This window comes from Megachile rotundata, unplaced genomic scaffold (genome assembly GCF_050947335.1).
Source record: "Megachile rotundata isolate GNS110a unplaced genomic scaffold, iyMegRotu1 scaffold0425, whole genome shotgun sequence".
Taxonomy (NCBI): domain Eukaryota; kingdom Metazoa; phylum Arthropoda; class Insecta; order Hymenoptera; family Megachilidae; genus Megachile; species Megachile rotundata.
Genome location: NW_027473722.1, coordinates 1 through 20,713, shown reverse-complemented (window position 1 = coordinate 20,713; position 20,713 = coordinate 1).

Sequence of the window (20,713 nt, the reverse complement as noted above, 5' to 3'; positions counted from 1 at the left end):
ATATGAGTTAGATTCATAATGATAAGAGTAATAAGTATAGTAATTGTAGTTCTATTGCTCATATAAGCATAATATGGCTAGTAATAAGAGTTAGATTGATAATATTAAGAGTAGTGAGTATGGTAATTCTCGTTCTATCGATCATATAAGCATAATATGGCTAATAATATGAGTTAGATTGATAATAATAAGAGTAATAAGTATAGTAATTGTAGTACTATCGATCATATCTGCATAATATGGTTAGTAATATGAGTTAGATTCATAATGATAAGAGTAATAAGTATAGTAATTGTCGTTCTATCGATCATATAAGCATAATATGGCTAATAATATGAGTTAGGTTGATAATAATAAGAGTAATAAGTATAGTGATTGTCATTCTACCGCTCAAATTTGCACAATATGGTTAATAATATGAGTTAGATTGATAACAGTGAGTGTAATAAGTATAGTAATTGTCGTTCTCTCGATCATATTAGCATAATATGGCTAATAATATGAGTTAGATTGATAATACTAAGAGTAGTGAGTATAGTAATTGTAGTTCTGTCGATCATTTAAGCATAATATGGCTAACAATATGAGTTGGATTGATAATAATAACAGTAATAAGTATAGTAATTGGCGTTCTATCGATATTATAAGCATAATATGGCTAATAATAAGAGTTAGATTGATAATATTAAGAGTAGTGCGTATAGTAATTCTCGTTCTATCGATCATATAAGCATAATATGGCTAATAATATGAGTTAGATTGATAATAATAAGAGTAATAAGTATAGTAATTGTAGTTCTATCGATCATATCTGCATAATATGGTTAATAATATGAGTTAGATTCACAATAATAAGAGTAATAAGTATAGTAATTGTAGTTCTATTGCTCATATAAGCATAATATGGCTAATAATATGAGTTAGATTGATAATAATAAGAGTAATAAGTATAGTAATTGTCGTTCTATCGATCATTTAAGCATAATATGGCTAATAATATGAGTTAGATTGATAATAATAAGAGTAATGAGTATCGTAATTGTAGTTCTATCGATCATATCTGCATAATATGGTTAATAATATGAGTTAGATTGATAACAGTGAGTGTAATAAGTATAGTGATTGTCGTTCTATCGATAATATAAGCATAATATGGCTAATAATATGAGTTAGATTGATAATACTAAGAGTAGTGAGTATAGTAATTCTCGTTCTATCGATCATAGAAGCATAATATGGCTAATAATATGAGTTAGATTGATAATAATAAGAGTAATGAGTATAGTAATTGTAGTTCTATCGATCATATCTGCATAATATGGTTAATAATATGAGTTAGATTGATAATAATAAGAGTAATAAGTATAGTAATTGTAGTTCTATTGCTCATATAAGCATAATATGGCTAATAATATGAGTTAGATTGATAATAGTAAGAGTAATAAGTATAGTAATTGTCGTTCTATCGATCATTTAAGCATAATATGGCTAATAATATGAGTTAGATTGATAATAATAAGAGTAATGAGTATAGTAATTGTAGTTCTATCGATCATATCTGCATAATATGGTTAATAATATGAGTTAGATTCGTAATAATGAGAGTAATAAGTATAGTAATTGTCGTTCTATCGATCATATAAGCATAATATGGGTAATAATATGAGTTAAATTGATAATAATAAGAGTAATAAGTACAGTAATTGCCGTTCTATCGATCATTTAAGCATAATATGGCTAATAATATGAGTTAGATTGATAATACTAAGAGTAGTGAGTATAGTAATTCTCGTTCTATCGATCATATAAGCATAATATGGCCAATAATATGAGTTAGATTGATAATACTAAGAGTAGTGAGTATAGTAATTCTCGTTCTATCGATCATAGAAGCATAATATGGCTAATAATATGAGTTAGATTGATAATAATAACAGTAATAAGTATAGTAATTGGCGTTCTATCGATCATATAAGCACAATATGGCTAATAATATGAGTCAGATTGATAATAATAAGAGTAATAAGTAATGTAATTGTCGTTCTATCGATCATTTAAGCATAATATGGCTAATAATATGAGTTATATTGATAGTAATAACAGTAATAAGTATAGTAATTGTCGTTCTATCGATAATATAAGGATAATATGGCTAATAATATGAGTTAGATTGATAATACTAAGAGTAGTGAGTATAGTAATTCTCGTTCTATGGATCATATAAGCATAATATGGCTAATAATATGGGTTAGATTGATAATAATAAGAGTAATGAGTATAGTAATTGTAGTTCCATCGATCATTTAAGCATAATATGGCTAATAATATGAGTTAGATTGATAATAATAACAGTAATAAGTATAGTAATTGTCGTTCTATCGATATTATAAGCATAATATGGCTAATAATAAGAGTTAGATTGATAATATTAAGAGTAGTGAGTATAGTAATTCTCGTTCTATCAATCATATAAGCATAATATGGCTAATAATATGAGTTAGATTGATAATAATAAGAGTAATAAGTATAGTAATTGTAGTTCTATCGATCATATCTGCATAATATGGTTAATAATATGAGTTAGATTCACAATAATAAGAGTAATAAGTATAGTAATTGTCGTTCTATCGATCATATAAGCATAATATGGCTAATAATATGAGTTAGGTTGATAATCATAAGAGTAATAAGTATAGTAATTGTAGTTCTATCGATCATATCTGCATAATATGGTTAATAATATGAGTTAGATTCATAATGATAAGAGTACTAAGTATAGTAATTGTCGTTCTATCGATCATATAAGCATAATATGGCTAATAATATGAGTTAGGTTGATAATAATAAGAGTAATAAGTATAGTGATTGTCGTTCTACCGATCATATCTGCATAATATGGTTAATAATATGAGTTAGATTGATAATAATAAGAGTAATAAGTATAGTAATTGTCGTTCTATCGATCATATAAGCATAATGTGGCTAATAATGTGAGTTAGATTGATAATACTAAGAGTAGTGAGTATAGTAATTGTAGTTCTAGCGATCATTTAAGCATAATATGGCTAATAATATGAGTTGGATTGATAATAATAAAAGTAATAAGTATAGTAATTGTCGTTCTATCGATAATATAACCATAATATGGCTAATAATATGAGTTAGATTGATAATACTAAGAGTAGTGAGTATAGTAATTCTCGTTCTATCGATCATAGAAGCATAATATGGCTAATAATATGAGTTAGATTGATAATAATAAGAGTAATGAGTATAGTAATTGTAGTTCTATCGATCATTTAAGCATAATATGGCTAATAATATGAGTTAGATTGATAATAATAACAGTAATAAGTATAGTAATTGGCGTTCTATCGATCATATAAGCATAATATGGCTAATAATATGAGTTAGATTGATAATAATAAGAGTAATAAGTATAGTAATTGTCGTTCTATCGATCATTTAAGCATAATATGGCTAATAATATGAGTTATATTGATAGTAATAACAGTAATAAGTATAGTAATTGTCGTTGAATCGATAATATAAGGATAATATGGCTAATAATATGAGTTAGATTGATAATACTAAGAGTAGTGAGTATAGTAATTCTCGTTCTATCGATCATATAAGCATAATATGGCTAAGAATATGGGTTAGATTGATAATAATAAGAGTAATGAGTATAGTAATTGTAGTTCCATCGATCATTTAAGCATAATATGGCTAATAATATGAGTTAGATTGATAATAATAACAGTAATAAGTATAGTAATTGGCGTTCTATCGATATTATAAGCATAATATGGCTAATAATAAGAGTTAGATTGATAATAATAAGAGTAATGAGTATAGTAATTGTAGTTCTATCGATCATATCTGCATAATATGGTTAATAATATGAGTTAGATTCGTAATAATGAGAGTAATAAGTATAGTAATTGTCGTTCTATCGATCATATAAGCATAATATGGGTAATAATATGAGTTAAATTGATAATAATAAGAGTAATAAGTACAGTAATTGCCGTTCTATCGATCATTTAAGCATAATATGGCTAATAATATGAGTTAGATTGATAATACTAAGAGTAGTGAGTATAGTAATTCTCGTTCTATCGATCATATAAGCATAATATGGCCAATAATATGAGTTAGATTGATAATACTAAGAGTAGTGAGTATAGTCATTCTCGTTCTATCGATCATATAAGCTTAATATGGCTAATAATATGGGTTAGATTGATAATAATAAGAGTAATGAGTATAGTAATTGTAGTTCCATCGATCATTTAAGCATAATATGGCTAATAATATGAGTTAGATTGATAATAATAACAGTAATAAGTATAGTAATTGTCGTTCTATCGATATTATAAGCATAATATGGCTAATAATAAGAGTTAGATTGATAATATTAAGAGTAGTGAGTATAGTAATTCTCGTTCTATCAATCATATAAGCATAATATGGCTAATAATATGAGTTAGATTGATAATAATAAGAGTAATAAGTATAGTAATTGTAGTTCTATCGATCATATCTGCATAATATGGTTAATAATATGAGTTAGATTCACAATAATAAGAGTAATAAGTATAGTAATTGTCGTTCTATCGATCATATAAGCATAATATGGCTAATAATATGAGTTAGGTTGATAATCATAAGAGTAATAAGTATAGTAATTGTAGTTCTATCGATCATATCTGCATAATATGGTTAATAATATGAGTTAGATTCATAATGATAAGAGTACTAAGTATAGTAATTGTCGTTCTATCGATCATATAAGCATAATATGGCTAATAATATGAGTTAGGTTGATAATAATAAGAGTAATAAGTATAGTGATTGTCGTTCTACCGATCATATCTGCATAATATGGTTAATAATATGAGTTAGATTGATAATAATAAGAGTAATAAGTATAGTAATTGTCGTTCTATCGATCATATAAGCATAATGTGGCTAATAATGTGAGTTAGATTGATAATACTAAGAGTAGTGAGTATAGTAATTGTAGTTCTAGCGATCATTTAAGCATAATATGGCTAATAATATGAGTTGGATTGATAATAATAAAAGTAATAAGTATAGTAATTGTCGTTCTATCGATAATATAACCATAATATGGCTAATAATATGAGTTAGATTGATAATACTAAGAGTAGTGAGTATAGTAATTCTCGTTCTATCGATCATAGAAGCATAATATGGCTAATAATATGAGTTAGATTGATAATAATAAGAGTAATGAGTATAGTAATTGTAGTTCTATCGATCATTTAAGCATAATATGGCTAATAATATGAGTTAGATTGATAATAATAACAGTAATAAGTATAGTAATTGTCGTTGAATCGATAATATAAGGATAATATGGCTAATAATATGAGTTAGATTGATAATACTAAGAGTAGTGAGTATAGTAATTCTCGTTCTATCGATCATATAAGCATAATATGGCTAAGAATATGGGTTAGATTGATAATAATAAGAGTAATGAGTATAGTAATTGTAGTTCCATCGATCATTTAAGCATAATATGGCTAATAATATGAGTTAGATTGATAATAATGACAGTAATAAGTATAGTAATTGGCGTTCTATCGATATTATAAGCATAATATGGCTAATAATAAGAGTTAGATTGATAATAATAAGAGTAATGAGTATAGTAATTGTAGTTCTATCGATCATATCTGCATAATATGGTTAATAATATGAGTTAGATTCGTAATAATGAGAGTAATAAGTATAGTAATTGTCGTTCTATCGATCATATAAGCATAATATGGGTAATAATATGAGTTAAAATGATAATAATAAGAGTAATAAGTACAGTAATTGCCGTTCTATCGATCATTTAAGCATAATATGGCTAATAATATGAGTTAGATTGATAATACTAAGAGTAGTGAGTATAGTAATTCTCGTTCTATCGATCATATAAGCATAATATGGCCAATAATATGAGTTAGATTGATAATACTAAGAGTAGTGAGTATAGTCATTCTCCGTTCTATCGATCATATAAGCTTAATATGGCTAATAATATGGGTTAGATTGATAATAATAAGAGTAATGAGTATAGTAATTGTAGTTCTATCGATCATTTAAGCATAATATGGCTAATAATATGAGTTAGATTGATAATAATAACAGTAATAAGTATAGTAATTGGCGTTCTATCGATATCATAAGCATAATATGGCTAATAATAAGGGTTAGATTGATAATAATAAGAGTAATGAGTATAGTAATTGTAGTTCTATCGATCATATCTGCATAATATGGTTAATAATATGAGTTAGATTCATAATAATAAGAGTAATAAGTATAGTAATTGTAGTTCTATTGCTCATATAAGCATAATATGGCTAATAATATGAGTTAGATTGATAATAATAACAGTAATAAGTATAGTAATTGTGGTTCTATCGATATTATAAGCATAATATGGCTAATAATAAGAGTTAGATTGATAATATTAAGAGTAGTGAGTATAGTAATTCTCGTTCTATTGATCATATAAGCATAATATGGCTAATAATATGAGTTAGATTGATAATAATAAGAGTAATAAGTATAGTAATTGTAGTTCTATCGATCATATCTGCATAATATGGTTAATAATATGAGTTAGATTCATAATGATAAGAGTAATGAGTATAGTAATTGTCGTTCTATCGATCATATAAGCATAATATGGCTAATAATATGAGTTAGGTTGATAATAATAAGAGTAATAAGTATAGTGATTGTCGTTCTACCGATCAAATTTGCATAATATGGTTAATAATATGAGTTAGATTGATAACAGTGAGTGTAATAAGTATAGTAATTGTCGTTCTCTCGATCATATTAGCATAATATGGCTAATAATATGAGTTAGATTGATAATACTAAGAGTAGTGAGTATAGTAATTGTAGTTCTATCGATCATTTAAGCATAATATGGCTAATAATATGAGTTGGATTGATAATAATAAAAGTAATAAGTATAGTAATTGTCGTTCTATCGATAATATAAGCATAATATGGCTAATAATATGAGTTAGATTGATAATACTAAGAGTAGTGAGTATAGTAATTCTCGTTCTATCGATCATAGAAGCATAATATGGCTAATAATATGAGTTAGATTGATAATAATAACAGTAATAAGTATAGTAATTGGCGTTCTATCGATCATATAAGCACAATATGGCTAATAATATGAGTCAGATTGATAATAATAAGAGTAATAAGTATAGTAATTGTCGTTCTATCGATCATTTAAGCATAATATGGCTAATAATATGAGTTATATTGATAGTAATAACAGTAATAAGTATAGTAATTGTCGTTCTATCGATAATATAAGGATAATATGGCTAATAATATGAGTTAGATTGATAATACTAAGAGTAGTGAGTATAGTAATTCTCGTTCTATCGATCATATAAGCATAATATGGCTAATAATATGGGTTAGATTGATAATAATAAGAGTAATGAGTATAGTAACTGTAGTTCCATCGATCATTTAAGCATAATATGGCTAATAATATGAGTTAGATTGATAATAATAACAGTAATAAGTATAGTAATCGTCGTTCTATCGATATTATAAGCATAATATGGCTAATAATAAGAGTTAGATTGATAATATTAAGAGTAGTGAGTATAGTAATTCTCGTTCTATCAATCATATAAGCATAATATGGCTAATAATATGAGTTAGATTGATAATAATAAGAGTAATAAGTATAGTAATTGTAGTTCTATCGATCATATCTGCATAATATGGTTAATAATATGAGTTAGATTCACAATAATAAGAGTAATAAGTATAGTAATTGTCGTTCTATCGATCATATAAGCATAATATGGCTAATAATATGAGTTAGGTTGATAATCATAAGAGTAATAAGTATAGTAATTGTAGTTCTATCGATCATATCTGCATAATATGGTTAATAATATGAGTTAGATTCATAATGATAAGAGTACTAAGTATAGTAATTGTCGTTCTATCGATCATATAAGCATAATATGGCTAATAATATGAGTTAGATTGATAATAATAAGAGTAATAAGTATAGTGATTGTCGTTCTACCGATCATATCTGCATAATATGGTTAATAATATGAGTTAGATTGATAATAATAAGAGTAATAAGTATAGTAATTGTCGTTCTATCGATCATATAAGCATAATGTGGCTAATAATGTGAGTTAGATTGATAATACTAAGAGTAGTGAGTATAGTAATTGTAGTTCTAGCGATCATTTAAGCATAATACGGCTAATAATATGAGTTGGATTGATAATAATAAAAGTAATAAGTATAGTAATTGTCGTTCTATCGATAATATAACCATAATATGGCTAATAATATGAGTTAGATTGATAATACTAAGAGTAGTGAGTATAGTAATTCTCGTTCTATCGATCATTTAAGCATAATATGGCTAATAATATGAGTTATATTGATAATAATAACAGTAATAAGTATAGTAATTGTAGTTCTATCGATCATATCTGCATAATATGGTTAATAATATGAGTTAGATTGATAATACTAAGAGTAGTGAGTATAGTAATTGTCGTTCTATCGATCATATAAGCATAATATGGCTAATAATATGAGTTAGGTTGATAATAATAAGAGTAATAAGTATAGTGATTGTCGTTCTATCGATCAAATTTGCATAATATGGTTAATAATATGAGTTAGATTGATAACAGTGAGTGTAATAAGTATAGTAATTGGCGTTCTGTCGATCATATTAGCATAATATGGCTAATAATATGGGTTAGATTGATAATAATAAGAGTAATGAGTATAGTAATTGTAGTTCTATCGATCATTTAAGCATAATATGGCTAATAATATGAGTTAGATTGATAATAATAACAGTAATAAGTATAGTAATTGTCGTTCTATCGATATTATAAGCATAATATGGCTAATAATAAGAGTTAGATTGATAATATTAAGAGTAGTGAGTATAGTAATTCTCGTTCTATCAATCATATAAGCATAATATGGCTAATAATATGAGTTAGATTGATAATAATAAGAGTAATAAGTATAGTAATTGTAGTTCTATCGATCATATCTTCATAATATGGTTAATAATATGAGTTAGATTCACAATAATAAGAGTAATAAGTATAGTAATTGTCGTTCTATCGATCATATAAACATAATATGGCTAATAATATGAGTTAGGTTGATAATCATAAGAGTAATAAGTATAGTAATTGTAGTTCTATCGATCATATCTGCATAATATGGTTAATAATATGAGTTAGATTCATAATGATAAGAGTACTAAGTATAGTAATTGTCGTTCTATCGATCATATAAGCATAATATGGCTAATAATATGAGTTAGATTGATAATAATAAGAGTAATGAGTATAGTAATTGTAGTTCCATCGATCATTTAAGCATAATATGGCTAATAATATGAGTTAGATTGATAATAATAACAGTAATAAGTATAGTAATTGGCGTTCTATCGATATTATAAGCATAATATGGCTAATAATAAGAGTTGGATTGATAATAATAAGAGTAATGAGTATAGTAATTGTAGTTCTATCGATCATATCTGCATAATATGGTTCATAATATGAGTTAGATTCATAATAATAAGAGTAATAAGTATAGTAATTGTCGTTCTATCGACCATATAAGCATAATATGGCTAATAATATGAGTTAGGTTGATAATAATAAGAGTAATAAGTATAGTGATTGTCGTTCTATCGATCAAATTTGCATAATATGGTTAATAATATGAGTTAGATTGATAACAGTGAGTGTAATAAGTATAGTAATTGTCGTTCTGTCGATCATATTAGCATAATATGGCGAATAATATGGTTTAGATTGATAATAATAAGAGTAATGAGTATAGTAATTGTAGTTCTATCGATCATTTAAGCATAATATGGCTAATAATATGAGTTAGATTGATAATAATAACAGTAATAAGTATAGTAATTGTCGTTCTATCTATATTATAAGCATAATATGGCTAATAATAAGAGTTAGATTGATAATATTAAGAGTAGTGAGTATAGTAATTCGCGTTCTATCGATCATATAAGCATAATATGGCTAATAATATGAGTTAGATTGATAATAATAAGAGTAATAAGTACAGTAATTGCCGTTCTATCGATCATTTAAGCATACTATGGCTAATAATATGAGTTAGATTGATAATACTAAGAGTAGTGAGTATAGTAATTCTCGTTCTATCGATCATATAAGCATAATATGGCCAATAATATGAGTTAGATTGATAATACTAAGAGTAGTGAGTATAGTAATTCTCGTTCTATCGATCATATAAGCTTAATATGGCTAATAATATGGGTTAGATTGATAATAATAAGAGTAATGAGTATAGTAATTGTAGTTCTATCGATCATTTAAGCATAATATGGCTAATAATATAAGTTATATTGATAGTAATAACAGTAATAAGTATAGTAATTGTCGTTCTATCGATAATATAAGGATAATATGGCTAATAATATGAGTTAGATTGATAATACTAAGAGTAGTGAGTATAGTAATTCTCGTTCTATCGATCATATAAGCATAATATGGCTAATAATATGGGTTAGATTGATAATAATAGGAGTAATGAGTATAGTAATTGTAGTTCCATCGATCATTTAAGCATAATATGGCTAATAATATGAGTTAGATTGATAATAATGACAGTAATAAGTATAGTAATTGGCGTTCTATCGATATTATAAGCATAATATGGCTAATAATAAGGGTTAGATTGATAATAATAAGAGTAATGAGTATAGTAATTGTAGTTCTATCGATCATATCTGCATAATATGGTTAATAATATGAGTTAGATTCATAATAATAAGAGTAATAAGTATAGTAATTGTAGTTCTATTGCTCATATAAGCATAATATGGCTAATAATATGAGTTAGATTGATAATAATAACAGTAATAAGTATAGTAATTGTGGTTCTATCGATATTATAAGCATAATATGGCTAATAATAAGAGTTAGATTGATAATATTAAGAGTAGTGAGTATAGTAATTCTCGTTCTATTGATCATATAAGCATAATGTGGCTAATAATATGAGTTAGATTGATAATAATAAGAGTAATAAGTATAGTAATTGTAGTTCTATCGATCATATCTGCATAATATGGTTAATAATATGAGTTAGATTCATAATGATAAGAGTAATAAGTATAGTAATTGTCGTTCTATCGATCATATAAGCATAATATGGCTAATAATATGAGTTAGGTTGATAATAATAAGAGTAATAAGTATAGTGATTGTCGTTCTACCGATCAAATTTGCATAATATGGTTAATAATATGAGTTAGATTGATAACAGTGAGTGTAATAAGTATAGTAATTGGCGTTCTGTCGATCATATTAGCATAATATGGCTAATAATATGGGTTAGATTGATAATAATAAGAGTAATGAGTATAGTAATTGTAGTTCTATCGATCATTTAAGCATAATATGGCTAATAATATGAGTTAGATTGATAATAATAACAGTAATAAGTATAGTAATTGTCGTTCTATCGATATTATAAGCATAATATGGCTAATAATAAGAGTTAGATTGATAATATTAAGAGTAGTGAGTATAGTAATTCTCGTTCTATCAATCATATAAGCATAATATGGCTAATAATATGAGTTAGATTGATAATAATAAGAGTAATAAGTATAGTAATTGTAGTTCTATCGATCATATCTGCATAATATGGTTAATAATATGAGTTAGATTCACAATAATAAGAGTAATAAGTATAGTAATTGTCGTTCTATCGATCATATAAGCATAATATGGCTAATAATATGAGTTAGGTTGATAATCATAAGAGTAATAAGTATAGTAATTGTAGTTCTATCGATCATATCTGCATAATATGGTTAATAATATGAGTTAGATTCATAATGATAAGAGTACTAAGTATAGTAATTGTCGTTCTATCGATCATATAAGCATAATATGGCTAATAATATGAGTTAGGTTGATAATAATAAGAGTAATAAGTATAGTGATTGTCGTTCTACCGATCAAATTTGCATAATATGGTTAATAATATGAGTTAGATTGATAACAGTGAGTGTAATAAGTATAGTAATTGTCGTTCTCTCGATCATATTAGCATAATATGGCTAATAATATGAGTTAGATTGATAATACTAAGAGTAGTGAGTATAGTAATTGTAGTTCTATCGATCATTTAAGCATAATATGGCTAATAATATGAGTTGGATTGATAATAATAAAAGTAATAGGTATAGTAATTGTCGTTCTATCGATAATATAAGCATAATATGGCTAATAATATGAGTTAGATTGATAATACTAAGAGTAGTGAGTATAGTAATTCTCGTTCTATCGATCATAGAAGAATAATATGGCTAATAATATGAGTTAGATTGATAATAATAAGAGTAATGAGTATAGTAATTGTAGTTCTATCGATCATTTAAGCATAATATGGCTAATAATATGAGTTAGATTGATAATAATAACAGTAATAAGTATAGTAATTGGCGTTCTATCGATCATATAAGCATAATATGGCTAATAATATGAGTTAGATTGATAATAATAAGAGTAATAAGTATAGTAATTGTAGTTCTATCGATCATATCTGCATAATATGGTTAATAATATGAGTTAGATTCACAATAATAAGAGTAATAAGTATAGTAATTCTCGTTCTATCGATCATAGAAGCATAATATGGCTAATAATATGAGTTAGATTGATAATAATAAGAGTAATGAGTATAGTAATTGTAGTTCCATCGATCATTTAAGCATAATATGGCTAATAATATGAGTTAGATTGATAATAATAACAGTAATAAGTATAGTAATTGGCGTTCTATCGATATTATAAGCATAATATGGCTAATAATAAGAGTTAGATTGATAATAATAAGAGTAATGAGTATAGTAATTGTAGTTCTATCGATCATATCTGCATAATATGGTTCATAATATGAGTTAGATTCATAATAATAAGAGTAATAAGTATAGTAATTGTCGTTCTATCGATCATATAAGCATAATATGGCTAATAATATGAGTTAGGTTGATAATAATAAGAGTAATAAGTATAGTGATTGTCGTTCCATCGATCAAATTTGCATAATATGGTTAATAATATGAGTTAGATTGATAACAGTGAGTGTAATAAGTATAGTAATTGTCGTTCTGTCGATCATATTAGCATAATATGGCGAATAATATGGGTTAGATTGATAATAATAAGAGTAATGAGTATAGTAATTGTAGTTCTATCGATCATTTAAGCATAATATGGCTAATAATATGAGTTAGATTGATAATAATAACAGTAATAAGTATAGTAATTGTCGTTCTATCTATATTATAAGCATAATATGGCCAATAATAAGAGTTAGATTGATAATATTAAGAGTAGTGAGTATAGTAATTCGCGTTCTATCGATCATATAAGCATAATATGGCTAATAATATGAGTTAGATTGATAATAATAAGAGTAATAAGTACAGTAATTGCCGTTCTATCGATCATTTAAGCATACTATGGCTAATAATATGAGTTAGATTGATAATACTAAGAGTAGTGAGTATAGTAATTCTCGTTCTATCGATCATATAAGCATAATATGGCCAATAATATGAGTTAGATTGATAATACTAAGAGTAGTGAGTATAGTAATTCTCGTTCTATCGATCATATAAGCTTAATATGGCTAATAATATGGGTTAGATTGATAATAATAACAGTAATGAGTATAGTAATTGTAGTTCTATCGATCATTTAAGCATAATATGGCTAATAATATAAGTTATATTGATAGTAATAACAGTAATAAGTATAGTAATTGTCGTTCTATCGATAATATAAGGATAATATGGCTAATAATATGAGTTAGGTTGATAATACTAAGAGTAGTGAGTATAGTAATTCTCGTTCTATCGATCATATAAGCATAATATGGCTAATAATATGGGTTAGATTGATAATAATAGGAGTAATGAGTATAGTAATTGTAGTTCCATCGATCATTTAAGCATAATATGGCTAATAATATGAGTTAGATTGATAATAATAACAGTAATAAGTATAGTAATTGGCGTTCTATCGATATTATAAGCATAATATGGCTAATAATAAGGGTTAGATTGATAATAATAAGAGTAATGAGTATAGTAATTGTAGTTCTATCGATCATATCTGCATAATATGGTTAATAATATGAGTTAGATTCATAATAATAAGAGTAATAAGTATAGTAATTGTAGTTCTAATTGCTCATATAAGCATAATATGGCTAATAATATGAGTTAGATTGATAATAATAACAGTAATAAGTATAGTAATTGTGGTTCTATCGATATTATAAGCATAATATGGCTAATAATAAGAGTTAGATTGATAATATTAAGAGTAGTGAGTATAGTAATTCTCGTTCTATTGATCATATAAGCATAATATGGCTAATAATATGAGTTAGATTGATAATAATAAGAGTAATAAGTATAGTAATTGTAGTTCTATCGATCATATCTGCATAATATGGTTAATAATATGAGTTAGATTCATAATGATAAGAGTAATAAGTATAGTAATTGTCGTTCTATCGATCATATAAGCATAATATGGCTAATAATATGAGTTAGGTTGATAATAATAAGAGTAATAAGTATAGTGATTGTCGTTCTACCGATCAAATTTGCATAATATGGTTAATAATATGAGTTAGATTGATAACAGTGAGTGTAATAAGTATAGTAATTGTCGTTCTCTCGATCATATTAGCATAATATGGCTAACAATATGAGTTAGATTGATAATACTAAGAGTAGTGAGTATAGTAATTGTAGTTCTATCGATCATTTAAGCATAATATGGCTAATAATATGAGTTGGATTGATAATAATAAAAGTAATAAGTATAGTAATTGTCGTTCTATCGATAATATAAGCATAATATGGCTAATAATATGAGTTAGATTGATAATACTAAGAGTAGTGAGTATAGTAATTCTCGTTCTATCGATCATAGAAGCATAATATGGCTAATAATATGAGTTAGATTGATAATAATAACAGTAATAAGTATAGTAATTGGCGTTCTATCGATCATATAAGCACAATATGGCTAATAATATGTGTCAGATTGATAATAATAAGAGTAATAAGTATAGTAATTGTCGTTCTATCGATCATTTAAGCATAATATGGCTAATAATATGAGTTATATTGATAGTAATAACAGTAATAAGTATAGTAATTGTCGTTCTATCGATAATATAAGGATAATATGGCTAATAATATGAGTTAGATTGATAATACTAAGAGTAGTGAGTATAGTAATTCTCGTTCTATCGATCATATAAGCATAATATGGCTAATAATATGGGTTAGATTGATAATAATAAGAGTAATGAGTATAGTAACTGTAGTTCCATCGATCATTTAAGCATAATATGGCTAATAATATGAGTTAGATTGATAATAATAACAGTAATAAGTATAGTAATCGTCGTTCTATCGATATTATAAGCATAATATGGCCTAATAATAAGAGTTAGATTGATAATATTAAGAGTAGTGAGTATAGTAATTCTCGTTCTATCAATCATATAAGCATAATATGGCTAATAATATGAGTTAGATTGATAATAATAAGAGTAATAAGTATAGTAATTGTAGTTCTATCGATCATATCTGCATAATATGGTTAATAATATGAGTTAGATTCACAATAATAAGAGTAATAAGTATAGTAATTGTCGTTCTATCGATCATATAAGCATATTATGGCTAATAATATGAGTTAGGTTGATAATCATAAGAGTAATAAGTATAGTAATTGTAGTTCTATCGATCATATCTGCATAATATGGTTAATAATATGAGTTAGATTCATAATGATAAGAGTACTAAGTATAGTAATTGTCGTTCTATCGATCATATAAGCATAATATGGCTAATAATATGAGTTAGATTGATAATAATAAGAGTAATAAGTATAGTGATTGTCGTTCTACCGATCATATCTGCATAATATGGTTAATAATATGAGTTAGATTGATAATAATAAGAGTAATAAGTATAGTAATTGTCGTTCTATCGATCATATAAGCATAATGTGGCTAATAATGTGAGTTAGATTGATAATACTAAGAGTAGTGAGTATAGTAATTGTAGTTCTAGCGATCATTTAAGCATAATACGGCTAATAATATGAGTTGGATTGATAATAATAAAAGTAATAAGTATAGTAATTGTCGTTCTATCGATAATATAACCATAATATGGCTAATAATATGAGTTAGATTGATAATACTAAGAGTAGTGAGTATAGTAATTCTCGTTCTATCGATCATTTAAGCATAATATGGGCTAATAATATGAGTTATATTGATAATAATAACAGTAATAAGTATAGTAATTGTAGTTCTATCGATCATATCTGCATAATATGGTTAATAATATGAGTTAGATTGATAATACTAAGAGTAGTGAGTATAGTAATTGTCGTTCTATCGATCATATAAGCATAATATGGCTAATAATATGAGTTAGGTTGATAATAATAAGAGTAATAAGTATAGTGATTGTCGTTCTATCGATCAAATTTGCATAATATGGTTAATAATATGAGTTAGATTGATAACAGTGAGTGTAATAAGTATAGTAATTGGCGTTCTGTCGATCATATTAGCATAATATGGCTAATAATATGGGTTAGATTGATAATAATAAGAGTAATGAGTATAGTAATTGTAGTTCTATCGATCATTTAAGCATAATATGGCTAATAATATGAGTTAGATTGATAATAATAACAGTAATAAGTATAGTAATTGTCGTTCTATCGATATTATAAGCATAATATGGCTAATAATAAGAGTTAGATTGATAATATTAAGAGTAGTGAGTATAGTAATTCTCGTTCTATCAATCATATAAGCATAATATGGCTAATAATATGAGTTAGATTGATAATAATAAGAGTAATAAGTATAGTAATTGTAGTTCTATCGATCATATCTTCATAATATGGTTAATAATATGAGTTAGATTCACAATAATAAGAGTAATAAGTATAGTAATTGTCGTTCTATCGATCATATAAACATAATATGGCTAATAATATGAGTTAGGTTGATAATCATAAGAGTAATAAGTATAGTAATTGTAGTTCTATCGATCATATCTGCATAATATGGTTAATAATATGAGTTAGATTCATAATGATAAGAGTACTAAGTATAGTAATTGTCGTTCTATCGATCATATAAGCATAATATGGCTAATAATATGAGTTAGATTGATAATAATAAGAGTAATGAGTATAGTAATTGTAGTTCCATCGATCATTTAAGCATAATATGGCTAATAATATGAGTTAGATTGATAATAATAACAGTAATAAAGTATAGTAATTGGCGTTCTATCGATATTATAAGCATAATATGGCTAATAATAAGAGTTGGATTGATAATAATAAGAGTAATGAGTATAGTAATTGTAGTTCTATCGATCATATCTGCATAATATGGTTCATAATATGAGTTAGATTCATAATAATAAGAGTAATAAGTATAGTAATTGTCGTTCTATCGACCATATAAGCATAATATGGCTAATAATATGAGTTAGGTTGATAATAATAAGAGTAATAAGTATAGTGATTGTCGTTCTATCGATCAAATTTGCATAATATGGTTAATAATATGAGTTAGATTGATAACAGTGAGTGTAATAAGTATAGTAATTGTCGTTCTGTCGATCATATTAGCATAATATGGCGAATAATATGGTTTAGATTGATAATAATAAGAGTAATGAGTATAGTAATTGTAGTTCTATCGATCATTTAAGCATAATATGGCTAATAATATGAGTTAGATTGATAATAATAACAGTAATAAGTATAGTAATTGTCGTTCTATCTATATTATAAGCATAATATGGCTAATAATAAGAGTTAGATTGATAATATTAAGAGTAGTGAGTATAGTAATTCGCGTTCTATCGATCATATAAGCATAATATGGCTAATAATATGAGTTAGATGATAATAATAAGAGTAATAAGTAGAGTAATTGCCGTTCTATCGATCATTTAAGCATACTATGGCTAATAATATGAGTTAGATTGATAATACTAAGAGTAGTGAGTATAGTAATTCTCGTTCTATCGATCATATAAGCATAATATGGCCAATAATATGAGTTAGATTGATAATACTAAGAGTAGTGAGTATAGTAATTCTCGTTCTATCGATCATATAAGCTTAATATGGCTAATAATATGGGTTAGATTGATAATAATAAGAGTAATGAGTATAGTAATTGTAGTTCTATCGATCATTTAAGCATAATATGGCTAATAATATAAGTTATATTGATAGTAATAACAGTAATAAGTATAGTAATTGTCGTTCTATCGATAATATAAGGATAATATGGCTAATAATATGAGTTAGATTGATAATACTAAGAGTAGTGAGTATAGTAATTCTCGTTCTATCGATCATATAAGCATAATATGGCTAATAATATGGGTTAGATTGATAATAATAGGAGTAATGAGTATAGTAATTGTAGTTCCATCGATCATTTAAGCATAATATGGCTAATAATATGAGTTAGATTGATAATAATGACAGTAATAAGTATAGTAATTGGCGTTCTATCGATATTATAAGCATAATATGGCTAATAATAAGGGTTAGATTGATAATAATAAGAGTAATGAGTATAGTAATTGTAGTTCTATCGATCATATCTGCATAATATGGTTAATAATATGAGTTAGATTCATAATAATAAGAGTAATAAGTATAGTAATTGTAGTTCTATTGCTCATATAAGCATAATATGGCTAATAATATGAGTTAGATTGATAATAATAACAGTAATAAGTATAGTAATTGTGGTTCTATCGATATTATAAGCATAATATGGCTAATAATAAGAGTTAGATTGATAATATTAAGAGTAGTGAGTATAGTAATTCTCGTTCTATTGATCATATAAGCATAATGTGGCTAATAATATGAGTTAGATTGATAATAATAAGAGTAATAAGTATAGTAATTGTAGTTCTATCGATCATATCTGCATTATATGGTTAATAATATGAGTTAGATTCATAATGATAAGAGTAATAAGTATAGTAATTGTCGTTCTATCGATCATATAAGCATAATATGGCTAATAATATGAGTTAGGTTGATAATAATAAGAGTAATAAGTATAGTGATTGTCGTTCTACCGATCAAATTTGCATAATATGGTTAATAATATGAGTTAGATTGATAACAGTGAGTGTAATAAGTATAGTAATTGGCGTTCTGTCGATCATATTAGCATAATATGGCTAATAATATGGGTTAGATTGATAATAATAAGAGTAATGAGTATAGTAATTGTAGTTCTATCGATCATTTAAGCATAATATGGCTAATAATATGAGTTAGATTGATAATAATAACAGTAATAAGTATAGTAATTGTCGTTCTATCGATATTATAAGCATAATATGGCTAATAATAAGAGTTAGATTGATAATATTAAGAGTAGTGAGTATAGTAATTCTCGTTCTATCAATCATATAAGCATAATATGGCTAATAATATGAGTTAGATTGATAATAATAAGAGTAATAAGTATAGTAATTGTAGTTCTATCGATCATATCTGCATAATATGGTTAATAATATGAGTTAGATTCACAATAATAAGAGTAATAAGTATAGTAATTGTCGTTCTATCGATCATATAAGCATAATATGGCTAATAATATGAGTTAGGTTGATAATCATAAGAGTAATAAGTATAGTAATTGTAGTTCTATCGATCATATCTGCATAATATGGTTAATAATATGAGTTAGATTCATAATGATAAGAGTACTAAGTATAGTAATTGTCGTTCTATCGATCATATAAGCATAATATGGCTAATAATATGAGTTAGGTTGATAATAATAAGAGTAATAAGTATAGTGATTGTCGTTCTACCGATCAAATTTGCATAATATGGTTAATAATATGAGTTAGATTGATAACAGTGAGTGTAATAAGTATAGTAATTGTCGTCTCTCTCGATCATATTAGCATAATATGGCTAATAATATGAGTTAGATTGATAATACTAAGAGTAGTGAGTATAGTAATTGTAGTTCTATCGATCATTTAAGCATAATATGGCTAATAATATGAGTTGGATTGATAATAATAAAAGTAATAGGTATAGTAATTGTCGTTCTATCGATAATATAAGCATAATATGGCTAATAATATGAGTTAGATTGATAATACTAAGAGTAGTGAGTATAGTAATTCTCGTTCTATCGATCATAGAAGAATAATATGGCTAATAATATGAGTTAGATTGATAATAATAAGAGTAATGAGTATAGTAATTGTAGTTCTATCGATCATTTAAGCATAATATGGCTAATAATATGAGTTAGATTGATAATAATAACAGTAATAAGTATAGTAATTGGCGTTCTATCGATCATATAAGCATAATATGGCTAATAATATGAGTTAGATTGATAATAATAAGAGTAATAAGTATAGTAATTGTAGTTCTATCGATCATATCTGCATAATATGGTTAATAATATGAGTTAGATTCACAATAATTAAGAGTAATAAGTATAG